Here is a 24,889-nt window from a genome sequence, read left to right on the forward strand (position 1 = left end):
CCCAGCTATTGCAGTCATCTGAGGAGTGAACCAGCAAATGGAAGATGGATCTCTCCCTCCCCTCCCCCTCCCCTCCCCTTTCCCCTCCCTCTCCCCCTCCCTCTTATTCTGTAACTCTGCTTTTCAAACAAATAAAGCTTAAAATAAAAGAGTGCTGCCAATGCTGCGGCTCAATAGGCTAATCCTCCACCTGCGGCGCCGGCACTCAGGTTCTAGTCCCGGTCGGGGCACCGGATTCTGTCCCTGTTGCCCCTCTTCCAGGCCAGCTCTCTGCTGTGGCCAGGGAGTGCAGTGGAGGATGGCCCAAGTGCTTGGGCCCTGCTGCCCATGGGAGACCAGGAGAAGTACCTGGCTTCTGGCTTCGGATTGGCACGGTGCGCCGGCCACAGCAGCCATTGCAGGGTGAACCAACAGAAAAAGGAAGATCTTTCTCTCTGTCTCTCTCTCTCACTGTCCACTCAGCCTGTCAAAAAAAAAAAAAAAAAAAAAAGAGTACTAAGATTTATTCCAAGTTGGATTTTTCAGTCAATGGATGCCAGGGAAGGTTAAGCCCTGAGATCACTTTTCTGTGGCCACTAGTGGTCTGGACCAAGGCGAAGAGTTCTCTCACTCCATGGAGGGGCCAGTGAGAGGTGGATTCACAATCCCCAGGTCTGTGAGGTGCCTTTTGCATGAAGCTACTCTCCCTCCACAGGAAGAGCATAGTAGAGACACAGCTTCAGAGTACCGCAGAAAATATCTGAGTTGGACATGTGACAGAACTTCTGGGCAGTGAGGACCACTAGGAGAAAGTTCTAGAAATGATATTATTCTGAGACGGTTTACATGTAGCTTCATTGGTAGGTGTCGCTCCCCGTCTTCGTGGAGGAACGACACAGGACCCTGCGCTGTTCTTTTGTCTGCTCGGCCCTTCCCGGGTTTGCTGCTGGTTCTTCCCAGGTTGGCTACTGTCCCTTCCACCTCCGTGGAAGGGCGGTTCCCCCTGGCCACTTTCCCCACTTCCGCAGGGGAGCGGCACACCGCCGGCCGGCTCTCTCGGGGGCTGCACAGGTGTTCCCCTTAGATGTTCCTCTTAGATGTTCCTGGTGCATGTTGTCTCTCTCCTCCTTTATAGTCCTCTTCCACCAATCCCAACTCTGCTACCCACACGCCGAGTACGCTGCTCTCCTCCAATCAGGAGCAGGTCCCGCTGTTCATTGGCTGAACTGGAGGCAGCTGTGTAGAAGCTGTTTTTACTCCTCTCCCAGCGCCATATTGTGGGAGAGCAGATGCATAGAATAAGTCCTAATTCCAGTAACTTAGTCTAGTCCGAGTTGCTCCCAGTTGCTCCCCACAGTAGGCAAAAGAATAGATGAAGCAAGAGTTTCCTTCTAATGCTAGTCACAGATTGCAAAGAATAAAGTTAAACACTCTCATTTATGGGGGAAAAAGGGAGTTGGTGTGGCCATGGGGTGAGATGGCTGGTGGCTACCTGGGCTGTGGGGCTGGGTGGACACAATGTCATATCCTAAGGTCAGCACTGTTACCTGGGTGGCCCTGCCCACATGGAGCCTCGGTTTCCTAACCTATAAACTAGGAATGATAGGAATGACAATGAATTTACTGGATTTTACCCATCAGGGAAAATACATGGGGGACAATCCATGTAGGTACTCCGCTTCTAAAAACTTGGAGTGGGTTTTCCATTTACTTCTGTCTTTCTGTGCACATAATAAAGCCACAAAGCACTTAGCTCTGGTTTCCATTACAGTTGAAAATGCATTCAGATCTGACTGGGAGTGAGTGCAGATTCTCAGGGCAAAAAACAGACTCCATTGTCTGCTTGTTTATAGTTAGTGGCGTCCAACCCACTGCAGAGAGAACCAACTGTGACGAGGGAGGGGAACAACGCAGCGGCTCCGGAGCCCCTGCCATCTAAGCTGCCACCAACACCCAGGGCTTATTGTAATGGAAGTGATGTCCAGATCCCACGGAAAAGGCCCAACACCCAAGTGACCCCTGGGGAATGGAAGTGAGGGAAAATTTCACTTCAAAGTAAAGCTGAAGCCAATCCTTCATCTTTTCATTATGGCTCCAGCGCTTACCACATTGCTTCTCTTATGTACAACCTCAGTTCTCTCTCTTGGACCAGAAGCAGTTTGTTGCTGCTGCTGCTCTTGTTTTTTTTTTTTTTTTTTTTTTTTTTTGTTTTTGTTTTTGTTTTTTTTTTTAACACTGTATACTGGGAGCTTCTCCAAAGCCGAAGCAGTGATATTGCTGTTGTCTTGGTAAACTCAGGGGAGCAAGGACAGTATCGCATGAGAAGGTGTTGCCTTTGGCTCACACGACCTACAGGTCCTTCCAAAGCAGCTTGGACCCATGTCCGCCGTCTCATCTGGAACTCTGTGTGCAAGAGGACTGGAGGCACTGAGCATCCTTCACCCCTCATGGTTGTGAGCAGACGGAGGAACAAGCAGACGGCACTGCACTGAGACCCCTCAGGCATATATATGCCCCTGCAACCTAGCTGCCCACCTAGCTACTATCCTGCAGAGAATAAGATTTCTGCCAAAAAAGCATTCTCAGTAAGAATATTTTCTTCCTGGACACAGAGTGTGGCTGCAGGAACTGATTAAGGATAGTATACGACCTACTAATGAGAAGAGGATTGAGCCCTTGTGGGAATGTTGGCTCCACAAGGGCATACAGCTGCTTTCCCAGACCTGCTTATCTAATATGTCTTGCTAAACACGTTTCAAAGAAACCTTAGCATTATATGAACATGCTCATGCACTGTTGTAATCCTTAGCAATAAAGAAATACTCTGAGCCGGCGCCACGGCTCACTAGGCTAATCCTCCACCTTGCGGCGCCGGCACACCGGGTTCTAGTCCCGGTCGGGGCGCCGGATTCTGTCCCGGTTGCCCCTCTTCCAGGCCAGCTCTCTGCTATGGCCAGGGAGTGCAGTGGAGGATGGCCCAGGTGCTTGGGCCCTGCACCCCATGGGAGACCAGGAAAAGCACCTGGATCCTGGCTCCTGCCATCGGATCAGCGCGGTGCGCCGGCTGCAGCGGCGGCCATTGGAGGGTGAACCAACGGCAAAGGAAGACCTTTCTCTCTCTGTCTCTCTCTCTCACTGTCCACTCTGCCTATCAAAAAAAAAAAAAAAAAGAAATACTCTGGGATTGTCCCACAGTACTTTCCAGAGGAAGAGGCCTCATGTCCTGTCTCACCTTTCAAGTACGCATCCCTACACCATATCTGGCTACTTGTGTCTCTGAGTGGCTGAGTTTTCAGTAGCATTTGGAGACACTGAACGTCAAGTCAGTTTCATTTTTGTTATTGTCCAGAGGGCCTCAGAAATCCTGGAGACAAGAGCAGCAACATTCTTCCCTTGTATCCCAGACCCCAATACCTATCTGCAGTTGGTAGTATAGTTCCCCTGCTGGTAAGGGCAGAGAGGGTGGGGCAGGGATGGGGAAGCCAAGTGGAAGATAAGCAGCTCACTTGCTCTCACCTATCTGTCTCACGCTTGGTAGTCTTTCTACCTAACACACGGAACAAATCCATAGAGATTTTGTCTGTTATACAGTTTGTTCTACTGGTCTTGAGAAATGGGTCAGAAAGAACTTCATCCATTCTAGGATAAATACCATTACCATCATGGCATTTTCTTAGGTTTTGGTGAACTTCTTAGCATGACTCAATTTATACATCTGGTTACCAGAGTCTATACCCAGTGATAGCCTTAAAATTTGGTGTCATGGCCTTGCACTCCGTGGAAAGGGGTGTGGCAGCTCCCAGACTGTGTTTGAGTTTGCCAGAGAAAGATCAGGTATGATGTTCCTTGTGTAGTAGGAGGTCCATGGGACTTGACTCAGGGCAATGAAATAAAAAGCCACTAAATGGTTCCCCAGTGACCTGAGTTAATCAGATTTTACCAAAGCCTTAACCACGCTGTGGAAAAGAGTTTACATATGGGAGATGCTGGCTTGTTGCATGTACATTTGATCTCTTTCTCCTTTGAAGCAAAATACTTCCCACAGGGTAACTTTTTAAAACTCTGACCATTTAATTTGGGGGAACAAAAAAAATTTTATAAAGGAAAAACTCAACTTCACGAGTTTCTATCCAGATTCCCCTGATGTTCTAAGAGTCTCTGTTTTGCTGTTGGGGAGTTTTCTCTTTCCCATCCATACAATAAAGCCTGTGTTGTTCAGCATTGTGTTAGCTACAACCCTGTCCTCACCAGCACATCTGTAAATCTCCAGCACAAGAAGCGCTATTCGTGATCATGACCCTGGGGCTCTGCATGGTCTCAGATGCCTTCTGAACCATCCAAGAGAACATACTGAAATGAGCTCACATTCCCACGGCACCTATCACCCAACCGCAGAGGGCAGGAGTGCAGATAAGTGTGAGGCAGGGGACTACAATGGGAATTTCCAATTTGCCACAGGTACTTCACTATGGGAATAATGAATATCTATGCTCATTGGTTAGAACTGCTCCCTCTCTGAGTGAGTTTCTTCACGGTTATCATGGACTCAACCAAAGCACATATTTGTTTCCAAAGCACACGGCAGGAAAGGTGGATGTCAGTATACCCAAGTAAAGCAATGCTGTCTGTGCCTACTTTATATTATCCATTGATAAATTAGAGGTAGTTAAAAAGCTTTTAACATGTGAAACGTTCTGGCTTCAAGAGTGTGTAAGCCATACTCTCCTCTTGACTGCTGTCACACTATGCTTTCCATCTGCCGACCACACAGCAGCCAACCACGTTGATCACAATTCACAGAGAATGCCCCATACACTGAAACAAAGAATGGGGAGGAAGAGCAGAAGAAAGAGATTGAAGTTGAGAGGGGCAGTGTCATGCCCAGAGTGATCAGGAATCCTGAACTCAAGCTCACTTCTCCAATGTAACACTGTGGAAGGTAAGTTAGTGTGCTTGCGCAATGTGAGGTGAATTTCATCCTGGAGGAAGACCAACTCTTTGGGCCCTCTCTAAGGTTTAGATCTATCTTTATTTTTTATTATTTATTTATTTATTTATTTTGACAGGCAGAGTGGACAGTGAGAGAGAGAGAGACAGAGAGAAAGTTCTTCCTTTTGCCGTTGGTTCACCCTCCAATGGTCGCCGCGGCTGGCGCACCGCACTGATCCGATGGCAGGAGCCAGGTACTTATCATCCTGGTCTCCCATGGGGTGCAGGGCCCAAGCACTTGGGCCATCCTCCACTGCACTCCCTGGCCACAGCAGAGAGCTGGCCTGGAAGAGGGGCAACAGGGACAGAATCCGGCGCCCTGACCGGGACTAGAACCCAGTGTGCTGGCGCCGCAAGGTGGAGGATTAGCCTAGTGAGCTGCGGCGCCTGCTAAGGTTTAAATCTAAATCAGGTTCAACAATCATCAAGGTTGATTTGCCCACAGGGAAAAGTTGATTCCATTAAGGAAGAATAAAATATTATTCCATGCAAGATTACCAGGAACATGGCTTCACAGAAAGGCTGAACACATTTGATTTTAAATAACGAAACTAAGATATCATGATTCCCAGGGATGCGAATAAGCCAATCCTCTCGCTAAAGCTTATGGAGTCATTGCACTCCCATTCTCTACCTTCCTACTCCCCACCTAGTTCATCTTATTTCTCCATAAAATCACAACCTCTCTTGATTTCCCCACTTAACATTTCAGAAGGGCTATGCTGCTCAGTGAGAAAACACGTTTCCAATGGCGGCCTTTTGTTGTTGTTGTTGGTATGTCACCTAAAATGTGTTTTCCACAGGCACCATACTTCTAGAGGTTAGCATCATGCCGAATCCTGGTCCTACCAAAAGCCAATAGCCTATTGTGGAACCTTGGAATCCCTGCATCTTCTCAATTCCGTGTGTTCTGCCCAGGTATCCTACATCACCCCAATGATTTACCTTAGTGTTTCTCACCTGGGATGCCTCTGGCATTTGGGCTGGAAGAGTTCTCCCAGGTGTGTGGTGTATTTGGATGTTCAGCGTCCTTGGCCCTTCTCCACCCGATGTCAATAGCACTCCCACCAACACCAAAAGCCTTCAGCATGACCACATTTTCTCCCTAGGAGGGAACTTCTAGAGAACCATGGGCTCCAAAGCAGGAACAGGGAAGCTAATGGCAACAGGACAGGCAGCTCAGCATGCTTTTCTGGTCTCTTCTTTCCAAGGACCTCATCTCGCTGCTCTATACCTAAATCCAAAAGCTTGTGCCGTCATCAGTCATGAAGGACAATGCAACAAAAGCTTTGTTTTTGCATAGATAGTTAACATTTTCAAAAATCCTTGGTGTCAGGAGCAAGCACTTAGCCTAATATCATGGCACTTGGGTTTGGATTACAGCTCTTGACTCCAGCTTCTTGCTAATGCAGACCCTGAGAGGCAGCAGTGATGGCTTCAAGTAATTGGGTTTCCTGCCACCCACATGGGAGACCTGGATGGAGTTCCCAGCTCCTGGCCTTGGCTGCAGTTGGCAACACTTGCAGGCATTTGGGGAGCGAACAAGCAAATGGAAATAGTCTCCTTCCCCACTCCCAACTGCATCTCAAATAAATATTTTTAAAAAAGTTCACAGTGTCATGGGAAGCCTGATTCATGTTTTATATATGTGTGTGTGTGTGTGTGTGTGTGTGTATATATATATATATAATTTTCCCATCTCCCTTCCTCCTATGCCCTGGAACGCCTCAGTACCAACCTCCTGTTGCACTCTCTGTGAACTTCTGTGTAAAGTTTGATGCCAGCGTATCTAAGCTTTAACAGCCTCACATGCCCACTTTGGCCGTGGATCTGACTTCACTCTCCTCTCCAAAGCTCTCCCCCGCCAGCTCCACCTTCTCAGGCTGGGGTGGTCTCCAAAGAGCACTGCCATCAGTTCCTTTTCTCCTTCTATGTGTGTGCCACTCCATCAAGACAGGTGATCAGGGGCTCCTCCCTTTGAATTTGGGCTGGGCGTACACCTTGGTTTGATCAGTAGAATGTGACAGAGTGACAATCAGAAACTTCTAAGAGCTGACCTGACAGTTTCTGTTTTTTTCCTCTTCAAAACCGGCTACCACATAAAAAGCTGAACTACCCTGAGACCACCATGCTATAAGGAAGCTCAAGGCAGCATGAAGGAGCCCCAGGTGGCCAGACCTATAAGTATAGCCTTCCTGTACTTTCCAGCTCAGCCAACCCTGGAGGGCAGCGAAATGTCCCCAGGAGGAGAAAATCACTCAGCTGAATCCTAAACTGGAGAAAGAACAAAATGTTGTTTTAAGCCACTAAATTTTGGGAAGTTTTGTTATGCAGCAACGGGTAACTTAAACACAGACTGAGGGCTATGGTTAAAAAAAAAAAAAACCCTCTCCCCAGGCCACATTTGAGACTGCTCTTTAAAGTACTTAATTTGGACAAGACTGTTAAACAACGGCCAGCTCACACCAGGAAGGAGAAGCCTTCCTGCTGCCTCTCCAGCTGCAGTGCCAGCCCTCATCCACCGCATTCTTGAAAACTCTTTCCAGAGGGTTCCACGTACTTGCTGCATTTTGTCAAACAAGCAAACAAACAAACAAAAAAAAACAAGACGGTTCTTCCTGTCACCCCAGGGAAACCTCTTCTTTTTGTACAAAGGACACAGAATCAGTAGTAGCTAAGACTCCTAGAAATTGTCAGACTACTCTTGTAAGTGCTGCTGCATGCTGGTCTTTACCTTGTAAATGCGATTTTTCACCCAGCGATGTCTTGGCAAACACATCCAGAATTCCATTCTGTTCCTCCAGAAATCATTTTTCCCCGAAGGACAGACTCATGTTTAAATAAATCAATCATACAATTTGTATGATTTATTTCACCTTTGAACATGGAGTTGCTTATCTAACAAAATGTTCGACTATCCCAGTGTTATCATTCGCGGTGCCAAAAAGTTTTTGTTATGTCTCTATCCCTATGTTTTATGAACCTGGAGGAGTGCAGCATCACACTTGACAAATAGCGAAAAGGTTATGAAGTGTCTGTTACTATCTTCGCATCATCCCGCCCTTCACCTTCGTGAGGCTCCCAAGCTGTCCAATCCATTTAGGGGGACTTTGGCTTTGAAGCCCAGAAGTCTTTGAGAGGTAAATTGTGATGTGCAAGGTCTGTTACATAACCTTCGCCTGTGCCAAAGCCCTGGCAAAGCAGGATGGAAAGAACAGTTCTAAATTAGGCACCATTTTGGCAACTACTTTTAGAAATGTTCTAATTTTTAAAAAGATAACATTTATACCAATTAGTTTACACATTCTTTTTAAATTTGGGCACATCAAAGTCCCAAAATTACTAGGCTGTCTAAAAAGATTATTGGACCAAAGAAGCCTGCTTTGGGGGTATTACTTCCTGCCCTGCTCCGAAGCTCTTGGTGCAAAGACTCTGATGGCGTGTTTATAAAGGCCACATGCACTCAGCATTGAGGCAGAGGATCAGAATTCAATCATGCTGATGAAACCAACGCCAACACAGGGGGAAGGATTTGGGTTTGTTGAACTGAGATGACTTTCCGACTGTATGTGAAGACGATCCTGGGACTGTGACACCATGCCTAGAATGTAGGAATGACGCAGCCATACAAAAGTAAGGCATGAAAATCCCCATGCATCAACAACTAGGAATTCCATAAAGACATCCAAAGTGAAGATGGACTGAGTTGTGGGTCTCGCACTTTGGGGGAGCGTTTTGTGTCCTCATGGGGCCATATCTGGGGGACCCAGTCTCTGCGAATGGATTCATCCGGTGAGCTAAAATCGTGCCAATGATATAAGGTGAGTCACCCATGTGTTCTGCCCCTACCATGTACCAGGAGTTTTACATGTATTGATTCAGTGAAGCCTTGCAACAGCCCAGAAAGGTATAAAGCATTTAGAAGTTAAAGAAACAACAGGGCCAGCGCCACGGCTCAATAGGCTAATCCTCTGCCTGCGGCACTGGCACACCGGGTTCTAGTCATGGTCAGGGTGCCGGATTCTGTCCCGGTTGCCCCTCTTCCAGTCCAGCTCTCTGCTACGGCCTGGGAGGGCAGTGGAGGATGGCCCAAGTGCTTGGGCCCTGCACCTGCATGGGAGACCAGGAGAAGCACCTGGCTCCTGGCTTCAGATCAGCGAGCCGGCCGCGGGGGGCATTGGAGGGTGAACCAATGGCAAAGGAAGACCTTTCTCTCTCTCTCTCTCTGTCTACTCTGCCTGTCAAAAAAGAAAAAAAAAAAAGAAGAAGAAGAAACAACAGTTCAGAGGTCATTCACGCTTCTAGTAAAGGAGATAACTTGGGATTTGAACTCAGAAACTCTTCCCTGTAAAGACCACTGCTTCTCTGTACCACAATGCAAAGCTGTTAGCTTGACTCTGTGCCAGCCACAAACCTCACCGCTAATACTGGCAGATGGCTGAGAAACAGGTGCCCCATGCATGGAGACTGGATAGGAGCAAGGAGATGAGCAAGGGAACACCAAGCTATGAGCAAACAGAGGGTCTTGTTCAAATCTCTATCCTACCCATACCCCCACAATGACACACTTCACAGTGGTCCCTACTGTAACACCTGGCAAGTGTTCAAGATCTTTGTTGAGTAAGGGCGGTGATAATAACTCAAGAATTAAAATTCAGTGAACAATTTTCCTACACGATAAGCACTGCCCTACACACCCTATATCCATGAACTCTGGTTCCTCATAGTGACCCACGAGACTGGCAATGTTCATTTTCCTATTCTACAGAGAAACTAAATGTTTCTCACACAAATGTTAGGTAATTTGTATCACATATCATAACCAACAGGGGTCAGAATCTAAACTTAAATGGAAGCAGTCTGAATTTAGTACCCACGTTTTTAACGGTTTTACTAATATGTCACAGATAGGTCTGATCCTAAGAATTATGTGGTGCGTTTGTTAACAATACTTGCTCTAGTGCCTTTCTCTGGAGACACTAGTTCAGAAGGTTTAGATGCGGGTCAGTGATTTTTTGGAATGATCATTTCACTTCCCCCTGCTGTTTTTTACTAGTGAAGAAACCCCTCAGACACACAGTTGAGCCCTACTGAAAACATCACTTTGTTTTATTTCTTAACTTTTATTTAGTAAATATAAATTTCCAAAGTATAGCTTATGGATTAAAGTGGCTTTCCCCCCATAACTTCCCTCTCACCTGCAACCCTCCCATCTCCCGCTCCCTCTCCCATTCCATTCACATCAAGATTCATTTTCAATTCTCTTTATATACAGAAGATCAATTTAGTATACATTAAGTAAAGATTTCAATAGTTTGCACCCACACAGAAACATAAAGTGTAAAATACTGTTTAAGTACTAGTTATAGCATTAAATCACATGGTACAACACATTTAGGACAGAGATCCTACATGAGGAGTAAGTGCACAGTGACTCCTGTTGTTGACTTAACAAATTGACACTCTTGTTTATGGCATCAGTAATCACCCTAGTCATGAGTTGCCAAGGCTATGGAAACCTTTTGAGTTCGCCAACTCTGATCTTATATAGACAAGGTCATAGTCAAAGTAGAGGTTCTCTCCTCCCTTCAGAGAAAGGTACCTCCTTCTTTGATAGCCCGTTCTTTCCACTCGGATCTCACTCGCAGAGATCTTTCATTTAGGTTTGTGTTTTTGTTGTTGTTGTTGTTTTTTGTTAGTTAGTTTTTTTTTTTTTTTTTTTGCCAGAGTGTCTTGGCTTTCCATGCCTGTAATACTCTCATGGGCTCTTCAGCCAGATCCAAATGCTTAAGGGCTGATTCTGAGGCCAGAGTGCTGGAAAACATCACTTTGACAGAGGAGAAGGACCCTGTCGGTTGCCTCTGTTTGGGTCCTCTGAGAAGCAGATGCCAAGACAGGTATAGACAGGCAAGAGATTTACTTGAGGAAGCAACAGCAAGGATGAAGGGGAAAGTACCTACAGGTCAGGAGGAGAACCTTCAGTTCACAATGTAAGCTTGTCTTTTTTTAAAAAAAAAGATTTTATTTATTTATTTGAAAGTCAGAGTTACACAGAGAGAGGAGAGGCAGAGAGAGACAGGTCTTCCTGCTGGTTCACTCCACAGTTGACCTCAATGGCGGAGCTGCGCCAATCCGCAGCCAGGAGCCAGGGTTTCCTCCAGGTCTCCCATGCAGGTGCAGGGGCCCAAGGACTTGGGCCATCTTCCACTGCTTTCCCAGGCCATAGCAGAGAGCTGGATCAGAGGTGGAAGAGCCAGGACATAAACCAGCACCCATATGGGATGCCTGTACTGCAGGCGGCAGCTTTACACAGTATGGCACAGTGCCAGCCCCCATAATGTAGGCTTGACATCTGTAAAATGAAAAATGGAGGGAAGGATGGGGCGGGAAAGCTTCTGTCCTGAAAAGCCATTGGCCAGGCTGATCAGGAGTTCCCCGGCACAGGTTACCTGTTGGAGGAGTCTTGCGCTGTGTGTGAGGGTTCCATTGTAGAGCAGTTACCCTGCTTAGTTGCATGGATAAGTGCAGGCTGGAGCTGGCGTGGGTAATGCAAAGGAGACACAGCTATGGGGGAGGGAGGCAGTCTGCTGACTACACTCCCTTGCAGCAGTTTCTTTGGAAGGAGATCCGAGGGGCCCAGCTCCACGGCTGTCACTGACACAAACCTAAAAGTGACTGTAGAAGGGATGCCTGAGCCACACTCAAAAGAGCTAAGAAATGCGACACGTTGGTTCTTCAAAAGACACATTAAGCAAATGGAAAGGGAATTCACAGACTGTGGGGAAATATTGGCAAAACATGTCCTGGATAAAGGATTTGTACCCAGAAAATCAAAAGGACATTTATGGCTCAGTAGTAAGCGATAAGCCCATAGGAAAAAGCAAAAAAATATTAATAGATACTTTCCCAAAGAAGATGACTGTGTAAACTTCATGAAAGTCTCTCAACATCATTAGTCACTAGGAAAACACAAATGAAGTGGCCATGAAATGCCAGGCTACTCCTATTAGACCGTCTACTGTTGAAAGCTATCAAGTGTTGATGGGGGAGATGGAAAAACTAAAACCTAACACACTGCTGGTGGGGGTGGACTAGGGAACTTCCAACTTGTCAAAGAATTTGCAGGTTTCCTTAAAAGTGAAGAACACATTCACCAGGCAAACCAGCAATGACAGTGTCAAGTGTCCACCCAAGAGCAATGGAAACCCCACAGAGTCTTGTGTGCAAATACTGATGGCAACATTAGCATAATAACTCCTCATCAGAGCAATCCAGATGCCCACGAATAAACAAAATGTGATCTAACTCAACAATGAAATGCTATCAACAATAGAAAGGCACCCTCTACTTATACATGCAACAGCATGAATGAATCCCAAAAACATCACGGTAAGAGAAAGAAACCACACACAGGAGACTTCGGATGGTATGATTCCATCTCCAGGAATTTTCTGGAAAGGTAAAACTACAGGAAACAGTAAGAGGTTGCTTGAGGCCACAGGAATGAATACAAAGAGGCACAGGAGAATTTTTGGTGCAATGGAGGCATCTTAAAACTAGATAATTGTTGCACAATTAAGCACATTAAGACACATCAAAGAATATGTTTAAAGTGAGTGAATTTTATTAAATGTAAATTAAACCTCAAAAATATTAAAAAGTTTAAAAAGCTGAGAAAGCCAACAGGTTTAGATATGGCAACTGATTCAAACTGGAGAGTAAACTTGAAGGACACATCCAGGATGCTGCCAAGGTCTCTGGCTGGGGTCCAAGGTGGAGGAAAATGGGCTAAAATAATATCTGAAATACGAGGAGGGGTAGAATTTGAGTTTAGCTTTGGACATACTAAGTTTGAGCTGGCCAGTGAACACTCATGTGTGTATTTCCAGGAAGGAGTTGCATTGGATGGCCTAAAACTCACGTGAGGAATAGGAGTTGAAATGAGATTTGAGAACTGTTCACATGTAAGAGGTGTGTGAAGAGTAGCTGAGGCTGTCCAGGGCACATGGGCAGTGTGTGGGACGCTTGTCCAGCTGAAATACGTTTGCAGCGCATTAGGAACAGACTAAGGAAGGTCAGTTTCCCTTGGGAGTATTTCACTCTTTGCGGGGTGTTCGGAGGTAACATTCCTGTATTCCATGTGTTTTTCTTGTGGTTCTAGGTCTCAGAAATTCTGTCTCATCACCTCACATGTGTACATAGAGGTCACTTAGTCGTATTGCATTGTCTAATGTTTATCATATGTCACATAACTGGGACTGAGCTGTGTCCAGATTAACAATGTTTGGGGGCTACCACATGCAAGGCCTAGCTTTCCTTAGAAAAACAAGGAAATGTCAGGCCCAGAAGTTTGACTTCAAGAAGTATACAATCTGGGGGCCGGCGCTGTGGCATAGCAGCCCAAATGGGCGCTGATTCAAGACCCAGCTGATCCACGTCCAATACAGCTCTCTGGTATGACCTGGGAAAGCAGTGGGAGATGGTCCAAGTCCTTGGGCCCCTGCACCTATGTGGGAGACCCAGAAGAAGCTCCTGGCTCCTGGCTTCGGATCAGCACAGCTCCGGCTGTTGTTGCCAATTGGGGAGTAAACCAATGGATGGAAGACCTCTTTCTCTCTGCCTCTTCTCTCTGTGTAACTCTTTCAAATAAATAAATAAATCTTTAAAAAAGAAGAAGAAGAAGTATACAACCTGGACCTATGGATCCTACGCTTTTTCAGCATATAGATCCTGGGTGGACAGGGAACTAGAGAATTCATTGAACTACTAGGTCAAAGAAAAATCGAGAAGGCTCTTTTGGGTTGCCTCTATAAATAAGCCTTCGGCTGAAAGTGAATTTGAGGAAGTTTTTCAGGCCAAAAAGGCTTCTGTTTTGTTTTTAAAAAAAGTTAGTTCTTGTGGGTTTCTTTTTTAAGCTTGCATTGGTCATTTTATTTCAAGTAAATTTTATTCTGGCTTTCCAAGAGGCATGGTAAGTATTATTTTCAGAAGCAGTTAATATGTTGTGCAATTCCTTGCAAAAATGGGTGTGTCCAGACAAGAGAGAAGTGAGGCAGCCCCGTTGGCCTTTTCATCAGCAGTCTCACTACATGAAAAATACAGATAAAGGAGCTTGGGCTGGGCCTGACAAATGAGTTGAGTTATGAAAGAGGGAGAAAGACAGCTCCATAACTATGGACTCAGCTATGGTTGACATGGACACGTGGATAACAGGAACTTTGAAAACCATTGTGGAAGATTTAAAAAAAAAAAAGCAGCCATTAGAACTGAGAACACAGAAGGACAACGTGTTCAGCTGACAGTGGGCACTGAGTGGTGTCCTGCTGTGAGCTCTTTAGGAGGCCATGGCAAGGACAACTGCCATCAGGCTCTTGGTGACCCAATGTGGCCAGGTGAGACGGGGCTGGAGAGGACCGCTGGCTCCACTGTCAGACAAGGGAAGGAACCCCCATCGTGCGTTGTATGTGTTAGGTCTGTGAGCGCCCTGGCTAAGGTTGAAATGATATGTCATCCCTCAAATTTCCTCCCAGAGGTTGGCAAGCACCTGCTGCCCTCCAGCAGAGCAATGGTCCAAAGCTCCAGGGTAAAATGGTAGAAGATACTGTTGCAACACCACCTGCGACTTCCTGAACAGGGCATCCACTAAGCCGGCTGTGTCCCCACAGACATGCCTGGCAACCAAAAGTCTCTACAAACCAGTTCAGTGGATCAGCGCCTTCTGAGGATTTCTCCTTCTTTTAGCACACAAAAGGAGGGTTCCCTAAATCCAGCTTTTTCTGCTCAAGATTATATGTGTAAATTATTTTAAAGTCACTTAGCTCAAAAGGAAAGGTTTTAGATAGTCAACCTCTAAGTTTTTTTAATCCACGTGTAAATCTGAATTATGTCTGATTTATAAAAACTTTTATTCAATTATACTTACACTATTTCTTTACTACTTAAACATTTTAAATGGGCTCCTGTCCTAATGAAAGAAAATGTTTATGACTTCAAAAATTAGCCAGGAGCCAGGAACTCCGTCTGTGTCTCCCATGTGACTGGCAGGAACCCAAGTACCTGGGCCATCATCTGCTGCTTGCCAGGGTGCAGGTCAGCAGAGAGCTAGATCACAAGTATGGAGAAGCTGGAACTCAAACCAGCCCCTTTGGTATGGGATGGGGATGTCCCAAGCAGCAGCTTAACCTGCTGTGCCACAGCTGCCCCCTTGCATAGGGTTTTATTGAGCCCTTAGGTCTGAAATGTGTTCTACCTCAGCTGATGCATGATGGGCTAGGAATGAAATAAGGGTGCTGTTGCCACCTTCAGAGAGGCAGTGGAGGCTCACGGCAAAGCTGCTTCCAGCCATAGGTGATCATTTACTGAGTTAAAACCAGCAAACACAGAACGCTCCTGACAGCTTGGGCTTTTTATACATGCAGTGCTGGTTTACCAAAGCCATTAGTTGTATTTTATAAATGCAATACCCAAACTGATCTCACTGACCACTTTAAATAGAAGATTATATTTATTTCTCATAAAATTTATCTTTTATGGTGACTGCTTTTCAGTGACACGAAAGACCTGTTTTACGTTCTTCAAAGTGTCTTCTTTGTCATAATTACATCAAGGAACCAAACTGCCACCCCAGATCAGCCCTTACTATTAAAGGATCTGTCTGCATAATGGAAAACATTACCCACACTGCTGTCTTCTTGGCTCGGGTCTTCAGATGTAAAGATCAGTTATTCTATTAAAATCTGATTTTTCTGCCTTAAGAATGAGAGTCCTCTTTGTAGAATACTAAATTATAAATTTATATTATAAATTATAAATTATGCAAGGTAGAGTTATAAAGATTACTAGTTACAATCTCATGTGCATTTATGTAAACTAGAATGTTCACCATTATTCTGGATGAGGATACATTTTTTTTCTAATTCTGTTTTTAACTTAAAAAGGAGTATCATTCACAGTTGATAGAGTGCTTTGATCACCACTCTCCTTTCTGTTGGCTTCAGTAAACACAGAGATGAGCTATGGCCTAGTCCTTCAGGGATGCATTGTCCATTGCAATATATGTCCATCTCACACTGTTTCCCATGTGACTGTCCTTACCTGGGCCTGGTTGGTGGGAAAGATGCCATCTGACTTCTCACCAGGGTCATAGTGATTTCTACCTTGTTACTTTCTTTCTCTCTCTGTCCCTGTTTTTGAAGATACTAGGTCTGAGAGAAGCCAACCGTAGGCCATGAGGAAGTTCAAACTGCCTATGAGGAAGTCCCATGGAGAGGACCTGATGGAGAGTTACTGAGGCCCCAGTCATCACCAACAGTCAGCCATGTGGTAAAGGGTGATTGCAGGCTTCTTATCCCTGGCCCCAAGTCTTGCAGCTGAGGCACTAGGCATGGTGAAGCAGAAACAAGGCTTGTACCCTCTGCTCTTTCTGAAATGCTGACCACAGAATCCACAAGCAAAATAAATGGTTGTCTTAGTGCCAATAAGTTGAGGGTAGTCTATTAGGCAGTGGTAGTGCCCACAGCATCTTGCTTTCTTCTTTCCCTCTCTCCTTTCACTGTCTTCTATGGTTAGGGTGTCAAAGAAGATACAGTAAGGCCAGTAGAGGGATACTTTTTGAACTCTTGCTGTATTTCTTCTCTACTTCATTTTTTTCCCTAAACTAATAATTAAGAAAGTGGAATCTGAAGCCAGACTGCCTGTATTAGAAGACAGACACCTGGTATTGTCCCTCACTAATTGTGCAACTATGGACAAGTTATTTAATCCTTTTGTGCCTCAACTTCCTCATCTGAGAAACAAGCATAATAATAGTCAGTGAGGGTTGCTGGAGTGACTACAGAAGTTAATATGTGTAAAGGTCTTAGAATAGGACCTGGTACATAGAACATGTTCATTAAAATACTAGCCATTATTACTTCAGCTTTAAGAAATTTCATTTTTTATGATCTGAGTTTATTACTCATATAGATCATAATGTACATAATAGACAATTTAAACAAACACAACCCGAGCGCCTTATCTATTTTTCATTGTCTGTATGTTCTTCAAGATCCCGCTTACACATAAATATTATTCTTTTTAAAGATTTATTTACTTATTTATTTGAAAGGCAGAGTGACAGAGAGAGAGAGAGAGAGATTTCTCATCCACTGGTTTCTATGCCAAATGCTCACAATAACCAGGGCTAGACACCAGCCTGAAGCCAAGAGCCAGGAACTCCATCCTGATCTCACACATGAGTGCCAGGAACCCAAGTATGTGGGCCTTCATTTGCTGCCACCCAGGTGCATTAGCCAGAAGCTAGATCAGAAGTGTGGATTCTCCAGTGTTCAACCCTGGCACTTCAATATGGGATGCAAGCATTCCAAACAGTAGCTTAACTCACTGTGCCACAAAACCTGCATCCACAAATGTTATTCTTAAATTCATAATTGTTGCAAAGACACAGGAGGAGGGCCAAAAATAATCAGGGCCCACTCTGTAAGAAGGCTAATCACTGAGATTGCTATCCCAGGTTGCTATCCCAAGGGCTGGGAGTTCACCCCAGTTTAAAAACAACAAACTATTATTCCTTTAGTCAATAGAACATCATACAGGTATCAAAATTATAAGTATTGGGGGCCAGCACTTTGGCGCAGTGGGTTAATGACCTGGCCTGAAGTGCCAGCATCCCTTATGGGCGCTGGTTCTAGACCTGCCTGCTCCACTTCTGACCAGCTCTCTTCTATGGCCTGGGAAAGCAGTGGAAGATGGCCTAAGTCCTTGGGCCCCTGTACCTGCATGGGAGACCCAGAAGAAGCTGGCTTCAGATTGGCGCAGCTCTGGCCGTTGTGGCTAATTGGAGAGTGAACCATCGGATGGAAATCCTCTCTCTCTCTCTCTGCCTCTCCTCTCTCTGTGTAACTCTGACTTTTAAATAAATAAATAAATAAATCTTAAAAAATTATAAGTAACATTGTGCGTATATTATAATATGTATGAAGTAAAAAGAGTAGAATATAGGAGTCTAGATATTGTAATTATGAGAAGAAACCTATACTTAATATATTCAATGAGCAAAAAAAAAAAGGTTGAAAATTATAATATGGACCTAGAAACCATAAAATGTGACCTGAGATGTTTTCCCAAACTGAAAAATCTAAGAACCAGACGAAGAACCGAATGGACAATTTTAGTAGCATCTGAAGAGGGAATTAGAAAATTGGAAGATGAGTCAAAAATATAAAATGATGAAGAATAGAGACATAATTTAGAAAACACAGACGCAAAGATAAGGTAGGTGGAGTGAATGATGAGGTAGTCTGGCCTGTTTAAATAGGTTCAAGAAGAAAAATTCAAAGAGAAAAAATAAGAGGCAGTATTTGAAGACTAATGGCTGAGAATTTCCCATTTTCCAGAATTGATGAACTCATAAAGAACACAATAATCCAAGGCCAATTCAAGGAGCATGATAAACCCCAGAGAAGATAAATGAATGAGATTCACATTTAGGTACAGCAGAGGAGCAGAAATTCCCAAAGAGAAAATCCTAAAAGCAGCCATGAGCAAAGGCTCCCTTCCAGTGAGCCACAAGTTGCCGTGGCAGCTGACTTCTCAGCACAGCCGTGGAAGCCAGATGCAAATGAGCTGATACTTTCAAGGTGCTGAAAGTAAGAACAGCGACGACAGTAACTGATGATTCTTCCCCAGGAAAGACATTATTCCATAAGACATTTTCTGTCTGACATGGAAATCGCTCACTGTTAGGAGATCACAGTGAAGAATTTTCTAAAACTTATCTCTGGACGGAAGGACACAATCCCAGTCTCAAACTAAAACATCTCGATGCCCAAGCTAATGCCTCAATTAAACAGACATGATCTTTTTCTTAAGAAGGAGCAATTCTCACAATATACAATTTTATGCCATCTTAGTCTTATTCTTGATTTATAAGCCTTCACAGAAAGTATCACTTATAGTACTCTCCCTGTAGTGATGCAACTAGATTTTAAAAACCTAACTCCAAAATCATTCTGGTTAGAAAACAGAAAGTGGAGTATCAAGCCCCTTTCAGATCTGATATGAGAGGTGGTAAATTGTCATTATCTCAGCCGTAGGAAGTATATATATTTAGGTTTCTAGATGGTGGCAGTCAGCTGTGGGTATGAAGAAAACTCCAGGAGGATGCAATGAAGTGCAAAGTTTCCGATCTTACACATTGGCTTTAAACGTAGATTCCACAGACAGCAGGCCTATTTAAAAGAACATCCTGGGTTCAAGCCTACAAATTCAGCTGTCTTTTCTATTTAATCATGGAATCCTAGAAATGTTATAGCATTTACCCAGTGGTCCATATTGGTCAACTACACAGCACAAACACTCATGTTGATAAAGTATGAATCATCAAACAGACCAATAGCTTATGGTCAGAAGGTGACCAGAGACATGAGGATTCCGTCTTTATTATGTCTGAGAATTCGGAACACATCTACTGACAAGAGGTTTACCGTTTGTCTGCCTTCTTACTGAACACTCATTATTTGAAAGCTTTCGAATTGAGCCCAAATTTTCATCCTGTAACTTTTCTCTTTTTGGTCTAGCTCTGTTTTTTCACAACAATACAAGATGAATGTACTTCCTTTTCTACATAACAGAACACCAAGTTGTAAAAGTTAACCATAATGTCTCCCTTTATAATTTGCTCTTATAGGCTAAATACATCTCATGCACTGGAGCCAGTTGGCCTGTGTTTGGGTAGTCAGAGGGGAAAGCACCCAATCCAAGGCAAAAGGAGAGGGTGGGACAAGAAGTAGAAAAATCCAGGCTGGAGAAAGGGAAGTAAGCAGTGGGCAAAGGAATCGGCGCCACACACACTTTGTAAGCAAATAAGACTTTTTGCTACTTGATTATTTTTAAATTTGTGGGACTTCATATGAAGCATTAAAAGTAAGAAGACTATTTGGCCGTGTTGTCAAGATACAAATCTGGGGCCCAAGTTGACCTAGGAATTTCTTGCAGGAAAGATGATGACATTCAATTCTGAGATATACTTTTTAAAGGGAGTTATCAATCTATGTCCTCAGACTTTAGAATAGCACACTACAATAGCAGATTCCCGTCACTCTATCCAGCTAAAGGTCTGAGTGCAAAGAAATGACATCTGGACAACCCTGGTATTGTAACTACAAAGTTTCACCTAAGCCCATGAAGCCATGAATGCCAAGCCCTATATTTATCTGGGGACAATGGTGAAACAAGGAACAGACTATTGTTCCATGCTGATCCTCTATGCATTGCAATGGATGCTTTAGTAATAGTGAATGGTCAGGGTTTGTTAATATTGAAAGCTTGCATTGATGTTCCCATCCTTGGGAAACATGCCTGGGAAATGGCTGAGTATATTAGCCCAATATTGCTATCACAGCGTAACAAAACTCAGTGGTTTAGGGGCGGGTATTGCGGCACAGCTGGTTAGGCAGCTGCTTACATCACTGGCATCCCATATCGGAGTGCTGATTCAAGTTCCTGCTGCCCTGCTTCCAAAACAGCTTCTTGCTAATGTGCCTAGGAAGGCAGCAGAGGATGACCCAAGTGCTTGAGTCCTTATCATCTAGTGGGAGACCAGAATGGAATTCTGTCTCCTGTCTTCATCCTCCCCCAGACCTGGCTTTTGCAGACATTTGGAGAGTAGACCAGCAGATGGAATCTCTCTCTCCCTCTCTCTCTCCTCTCTCTCTCTCTCAGTGGCTTATAAACAAAGTATTTTATTTTCTTAGTCGCTGGTCCTTGGCCAGCACAGCTCAACTTCAGGGTGCAGGTTGGCTAGTTCAAGGGCAGGCTATAGATCAGGTTTGTATTTGTTCCGTGTGTTTCATTCTGGGTCCAAGCTTGGTGGAAGGAAGCTAGCTAAGTCAAGCCCTTCTCATGGTAATCTCAGGAGCACTAAAGGACACGTCAAATCATGCAAGCTAACCTAAAGCCTCTGTTCACATCCCTTCTATCCTATTTCATAGTCCATTGCCAATAAAGTGGAGAAGTAGAGGTAACTTCTCTGATTGTCCCGTTGTTCTTCGGAGGAACAATGCAAAGCTGCAAGGTGAGGCTTGTGATATAGTCTGGAGAATGAAGGATTAGAACAAATAATTTGCTCTTCCAGAGTAAGTATGAAGTACTTTTTAAAAATAAAGCCCAGCCTAGGTAACTGCATTTTTTAATCCAATGATATTCTGGGCTGAAATCTGACAGAGTGTTATATTAAGTGAACTCAGAAACATTAAAGAACCCAAAACAGTGAGAAAGTCAACAATCCTAAATCCAATTTAAAATCTTACCAAAACTTGATTGAATGCAGTGGTGATGGAGCTGCTTCGAGCCTCGGAGGCAGTGGACTTGGCAGAGAAGCCACATTGCTCTGGCTGACTTGGGGCGCAGCAAATGCACTTGAGCTGCTTGATGTTGCCAGCTACATCGGAAGGGATGTGATCACTGCCAGCAGAAGTGCCACTAAAAATGGAGATGAAATCTCAAAAAAAAAAAATATCTCAGCATGTCTATGGGAAGACCTATCCATTTCTGAGTGATGTAATGGAAAATCCATCGGTGTGCCCTAGTCAAGGACATTTAATAAACCAAATAATGTGACAATTTGAAACAAATTCTAAACCCACTAACCAAAATCTCCTGCTGCTGGGAAAAAGGTAGTAGGGATGTCTAAATAAGTGAAATAGTAGATTCAAGACCCCAGGAAAGGTACTAGCTCAGAAGCGTTTAAGTCTGCAGATGTGTGTGCATAAACAAATGGATGCATCAGTATAGATAGATGGGTGTGTTGTTTGTTGCTTTTGCCAATGAATAATTATTCGTCAAAATGAGGACTGGATTTCAGCATTTGATTTTTTAATTCTTTACTAATAGTTATTGCAGGAAGCCTATCTTATTAGGCTTTCCTTCAGTTCAAATTTGTCCGACTTTAAAGATTTCACTAGAGTTCTAACTCTGATGTAAGAAAATGGAGCTCTTTAAGCCTTGCAATGCTTGGGCTGAAAGAAAGGTCCTCCGGAGTAAGCAGGATTGTGTCTCCTAAGACAGTAAATTCATGGGTGCCGGTTCGAGTCCTGGCTGCCGCACTTCCCATCCAGCTCTCTGCTATGTCCTGGGAAAATTGTAGAAGATGGCCCAAGTCCTGGGGCCCTTGTACCCACATGAGAGACCTGGAAGAAGCTCCTGGCAACTGGCTTTGGATCGGTACAGCTCCTGCTGTTGCAGCCATCTGGGGAGTGAACCAGCAGCAGATGGAAGACTTCTCTCTCTGTCTCTGCCTCTCTGTCTCTGCCTCTCTGTAACCCTGTCTTTCAAATAAATAAATAAATCTTTAAAAATTTATATAAAAATGACAGTAAATTCAATTCAATGTATCACATACCTTATCTAAATTGTTCAAATGTATCAGAATGCACCATAGATCCAAGTGTAGAAGATTTGGCACAAAATTATAAAACTTTTGGAAGAAAACATAAGAGACAAATCTTTGTGACTTTAGATTAGGCCAAGAGTTCTTGAATCTGACACAAAACGCATGAGCCATAAAAGAAAAAAAAAAAGGTTAGACTTCATCCAAACTTTTAAGAAAATCTTTTGTTCTGTGAAAGACACTGGTCAGAGAATGAAAAGTTAAGCTACAGACTTGCAGAAATATTTACAAATTGTATATATTTGCAAATATATATATATATATATTATATATACACTAGCATATATATGTGGGTACTTGAAAAAGTTCATGGAAAATGAAATTAAAAGACAAGTTTATTTTGGTGCAAAATATTCTGAATCCATGTATATGAGGAGTCTTTAAAGCATTTGGGGGCTGGGGCAGTGCTGTGGTAAAGCCCAGCTCCAACCGTTGTGGCCATTTGGGGAGTAAACCAGTAAATAGGATCTCTCTCTCTCTCTCTCTCTCTCTGCCTCTCTGTAACTCTCTGCCTTTCAAATAAACAAATCTTTTTAAAAAAATTCATGGAAAATGTCTGATGAAAAAAGCAATACATGGATTTCAAACTTCTTTACACAAAAACAGACTTCTCTTTCAATTTCATTTTCCATGAACTGTTTGAATTACCCTTGCATACATGAATTGAACAAAAAATATCTCAAGTAAAAAGTGACAGGAAGATTTAAACTTCACAAGAGAAGATATGTTTGGATGGCACATAAGCCACTGAAGAGGTGTGCTCAACCACATTTGCAACTAGGAAAATGAAAATCATTTCACATGAGGCACAAGCACTTATTAAGTACTTATAAAATATTTTTTCAAGTGTCAGCACCAAATGCTAATGAGGATACAGAAAAGCTGGAATTCTCAGATATTGTTTATGGGAATGCAAAATGACACAGTAACTTAGCTACTGATACAGTTGCTTAGGAAAAACATTTGGGGAGCTCTCATGGATTTAATCCTCCACTCAAATATGACCCAACAATCCTGCCCCTATGTGTCAACTTCAGGAAAATGAAGACTAAGGTCCTTAGGTGGCTGAATGGGTGAGCAAATGTGGGATCCCAGTCCATGGACTATGACCCAGCAATACATAAGAACAGAGGACTGATACCCACAGCAAAATAGGTAAAATGTAACTGAACTACAGGAGTGAAAAAGCCAGACTCCAGGAGTGCATATGGTCCATTTATGTAACATTCTGGAAAGGGCCAAATGGCAGAGATGTCGGAGGCCCGAACCCAAAGGAGAGTTTGCCGATGGAGGGGTCGGGGCGGGGGGCGGCGAATGGAGACAGCATGAGAGAGAATCTGGGGAGAATGATAGAATTGCTCTGTATCCCAGTCATGGTAATGGGTAGATGACTCCATGCACTTGCCAAAATTCACAGAACTATACAGTTTAAAAAGTGAATCTCACTTTATATGAATGTAAAAAATACATTTTGAAAGTTCAGTGCGACATTTAACATTTGAGTATTCTATGTCAGCTGGTATGGAATGCAAACCTGAGAGACACAGAGCTCTTGCCCCCAAGAGAGCCTACAAATGTCTTAGAAAGGCACTGGGTTTGAGGGAAAGATGATACCTTGTCCCAGAGAACTGTACTGGAGAGCAGTCAACAGGGACAGCCTCAAGAGAAATGCACATGGAGACCAAAGGGCTCAAAGGCAGGAGAGATGGAAATGTCACTTTGTAAATGGAATGAAAGTTCAGGGCATTTAAGATGCACCTTAAAAGATAAGCATGGTTTGGGCCGGCACCACGGCTCACTAGGCTAATCCTCCGCCTTGTGGCGCCGGCACACCGGGTTCTAGTCCCTGTCAGGGCGCCGGATTCTGTCCCGGTTGCCCCTCTTCCAGGCCAGCTCTCTGCTGTGGCCAGGGAGTGCAGTGGAGGATGGCCCAGGTGCTTGGGCCCTGCACCCCATGGGAGATCAGGAGAAGTGCCTGGCTTCTGCCATTGGACCAGCGCGGTGTGCCGGCCACAGCACACCAGCCGCGGCGGCCATTGGAGGGTGAACCAACTGCAAAGGAAGACCTTTCTCTCTGTCTCTCTCTCTCACTGTCCACTCTGCCTGTCAAAAAAAATAAAAAAAAATAAAAGATAAGCATGGTTCAGTAGGCAGGGACCTGAGATGAGGGAGAGAGAATTCCCAGCCGAAGGAAGCTTGAAGAAGGCCTTGGGTGCTGGTGGGTCAGCAGGCTGTGTGCAGGGAGTGACAAGGTTTTGTTCGATTGGAGGAAGAGTGGAAAGTGTTAGCACCCATTTGTGGAGTGTCCTGAGTAGCTTGGTAAGATGCTCTTGGCTCAGTACAGTGGGAAGCCAATGAAAGGTTTGCCATAGGACTTGACTTGGAACAGAATCTTCCAAACTCATTTGACCACGGGACACTTAAAAACTTACAATGGGGAGATGGAGCACCATGAGCTTTTTGTCAAAATGTCCT

The sequence above is a fragment of the Oryctolagus cuniculus genome, chromosome 5 (assembly GCF_964237555.1).
Source record: "Oryctolagus cuniculus chromosome 5, mOryCun1.1, whole genome shotgun sequence".
NCBI classification, from domain to species: domain Eukaryota; kingdom Metazoa; phylum Chordata; class Mammalia; order Lagomorpha; family Leporidae; genus Oryctolagus; species Oryctolagus cuniculus.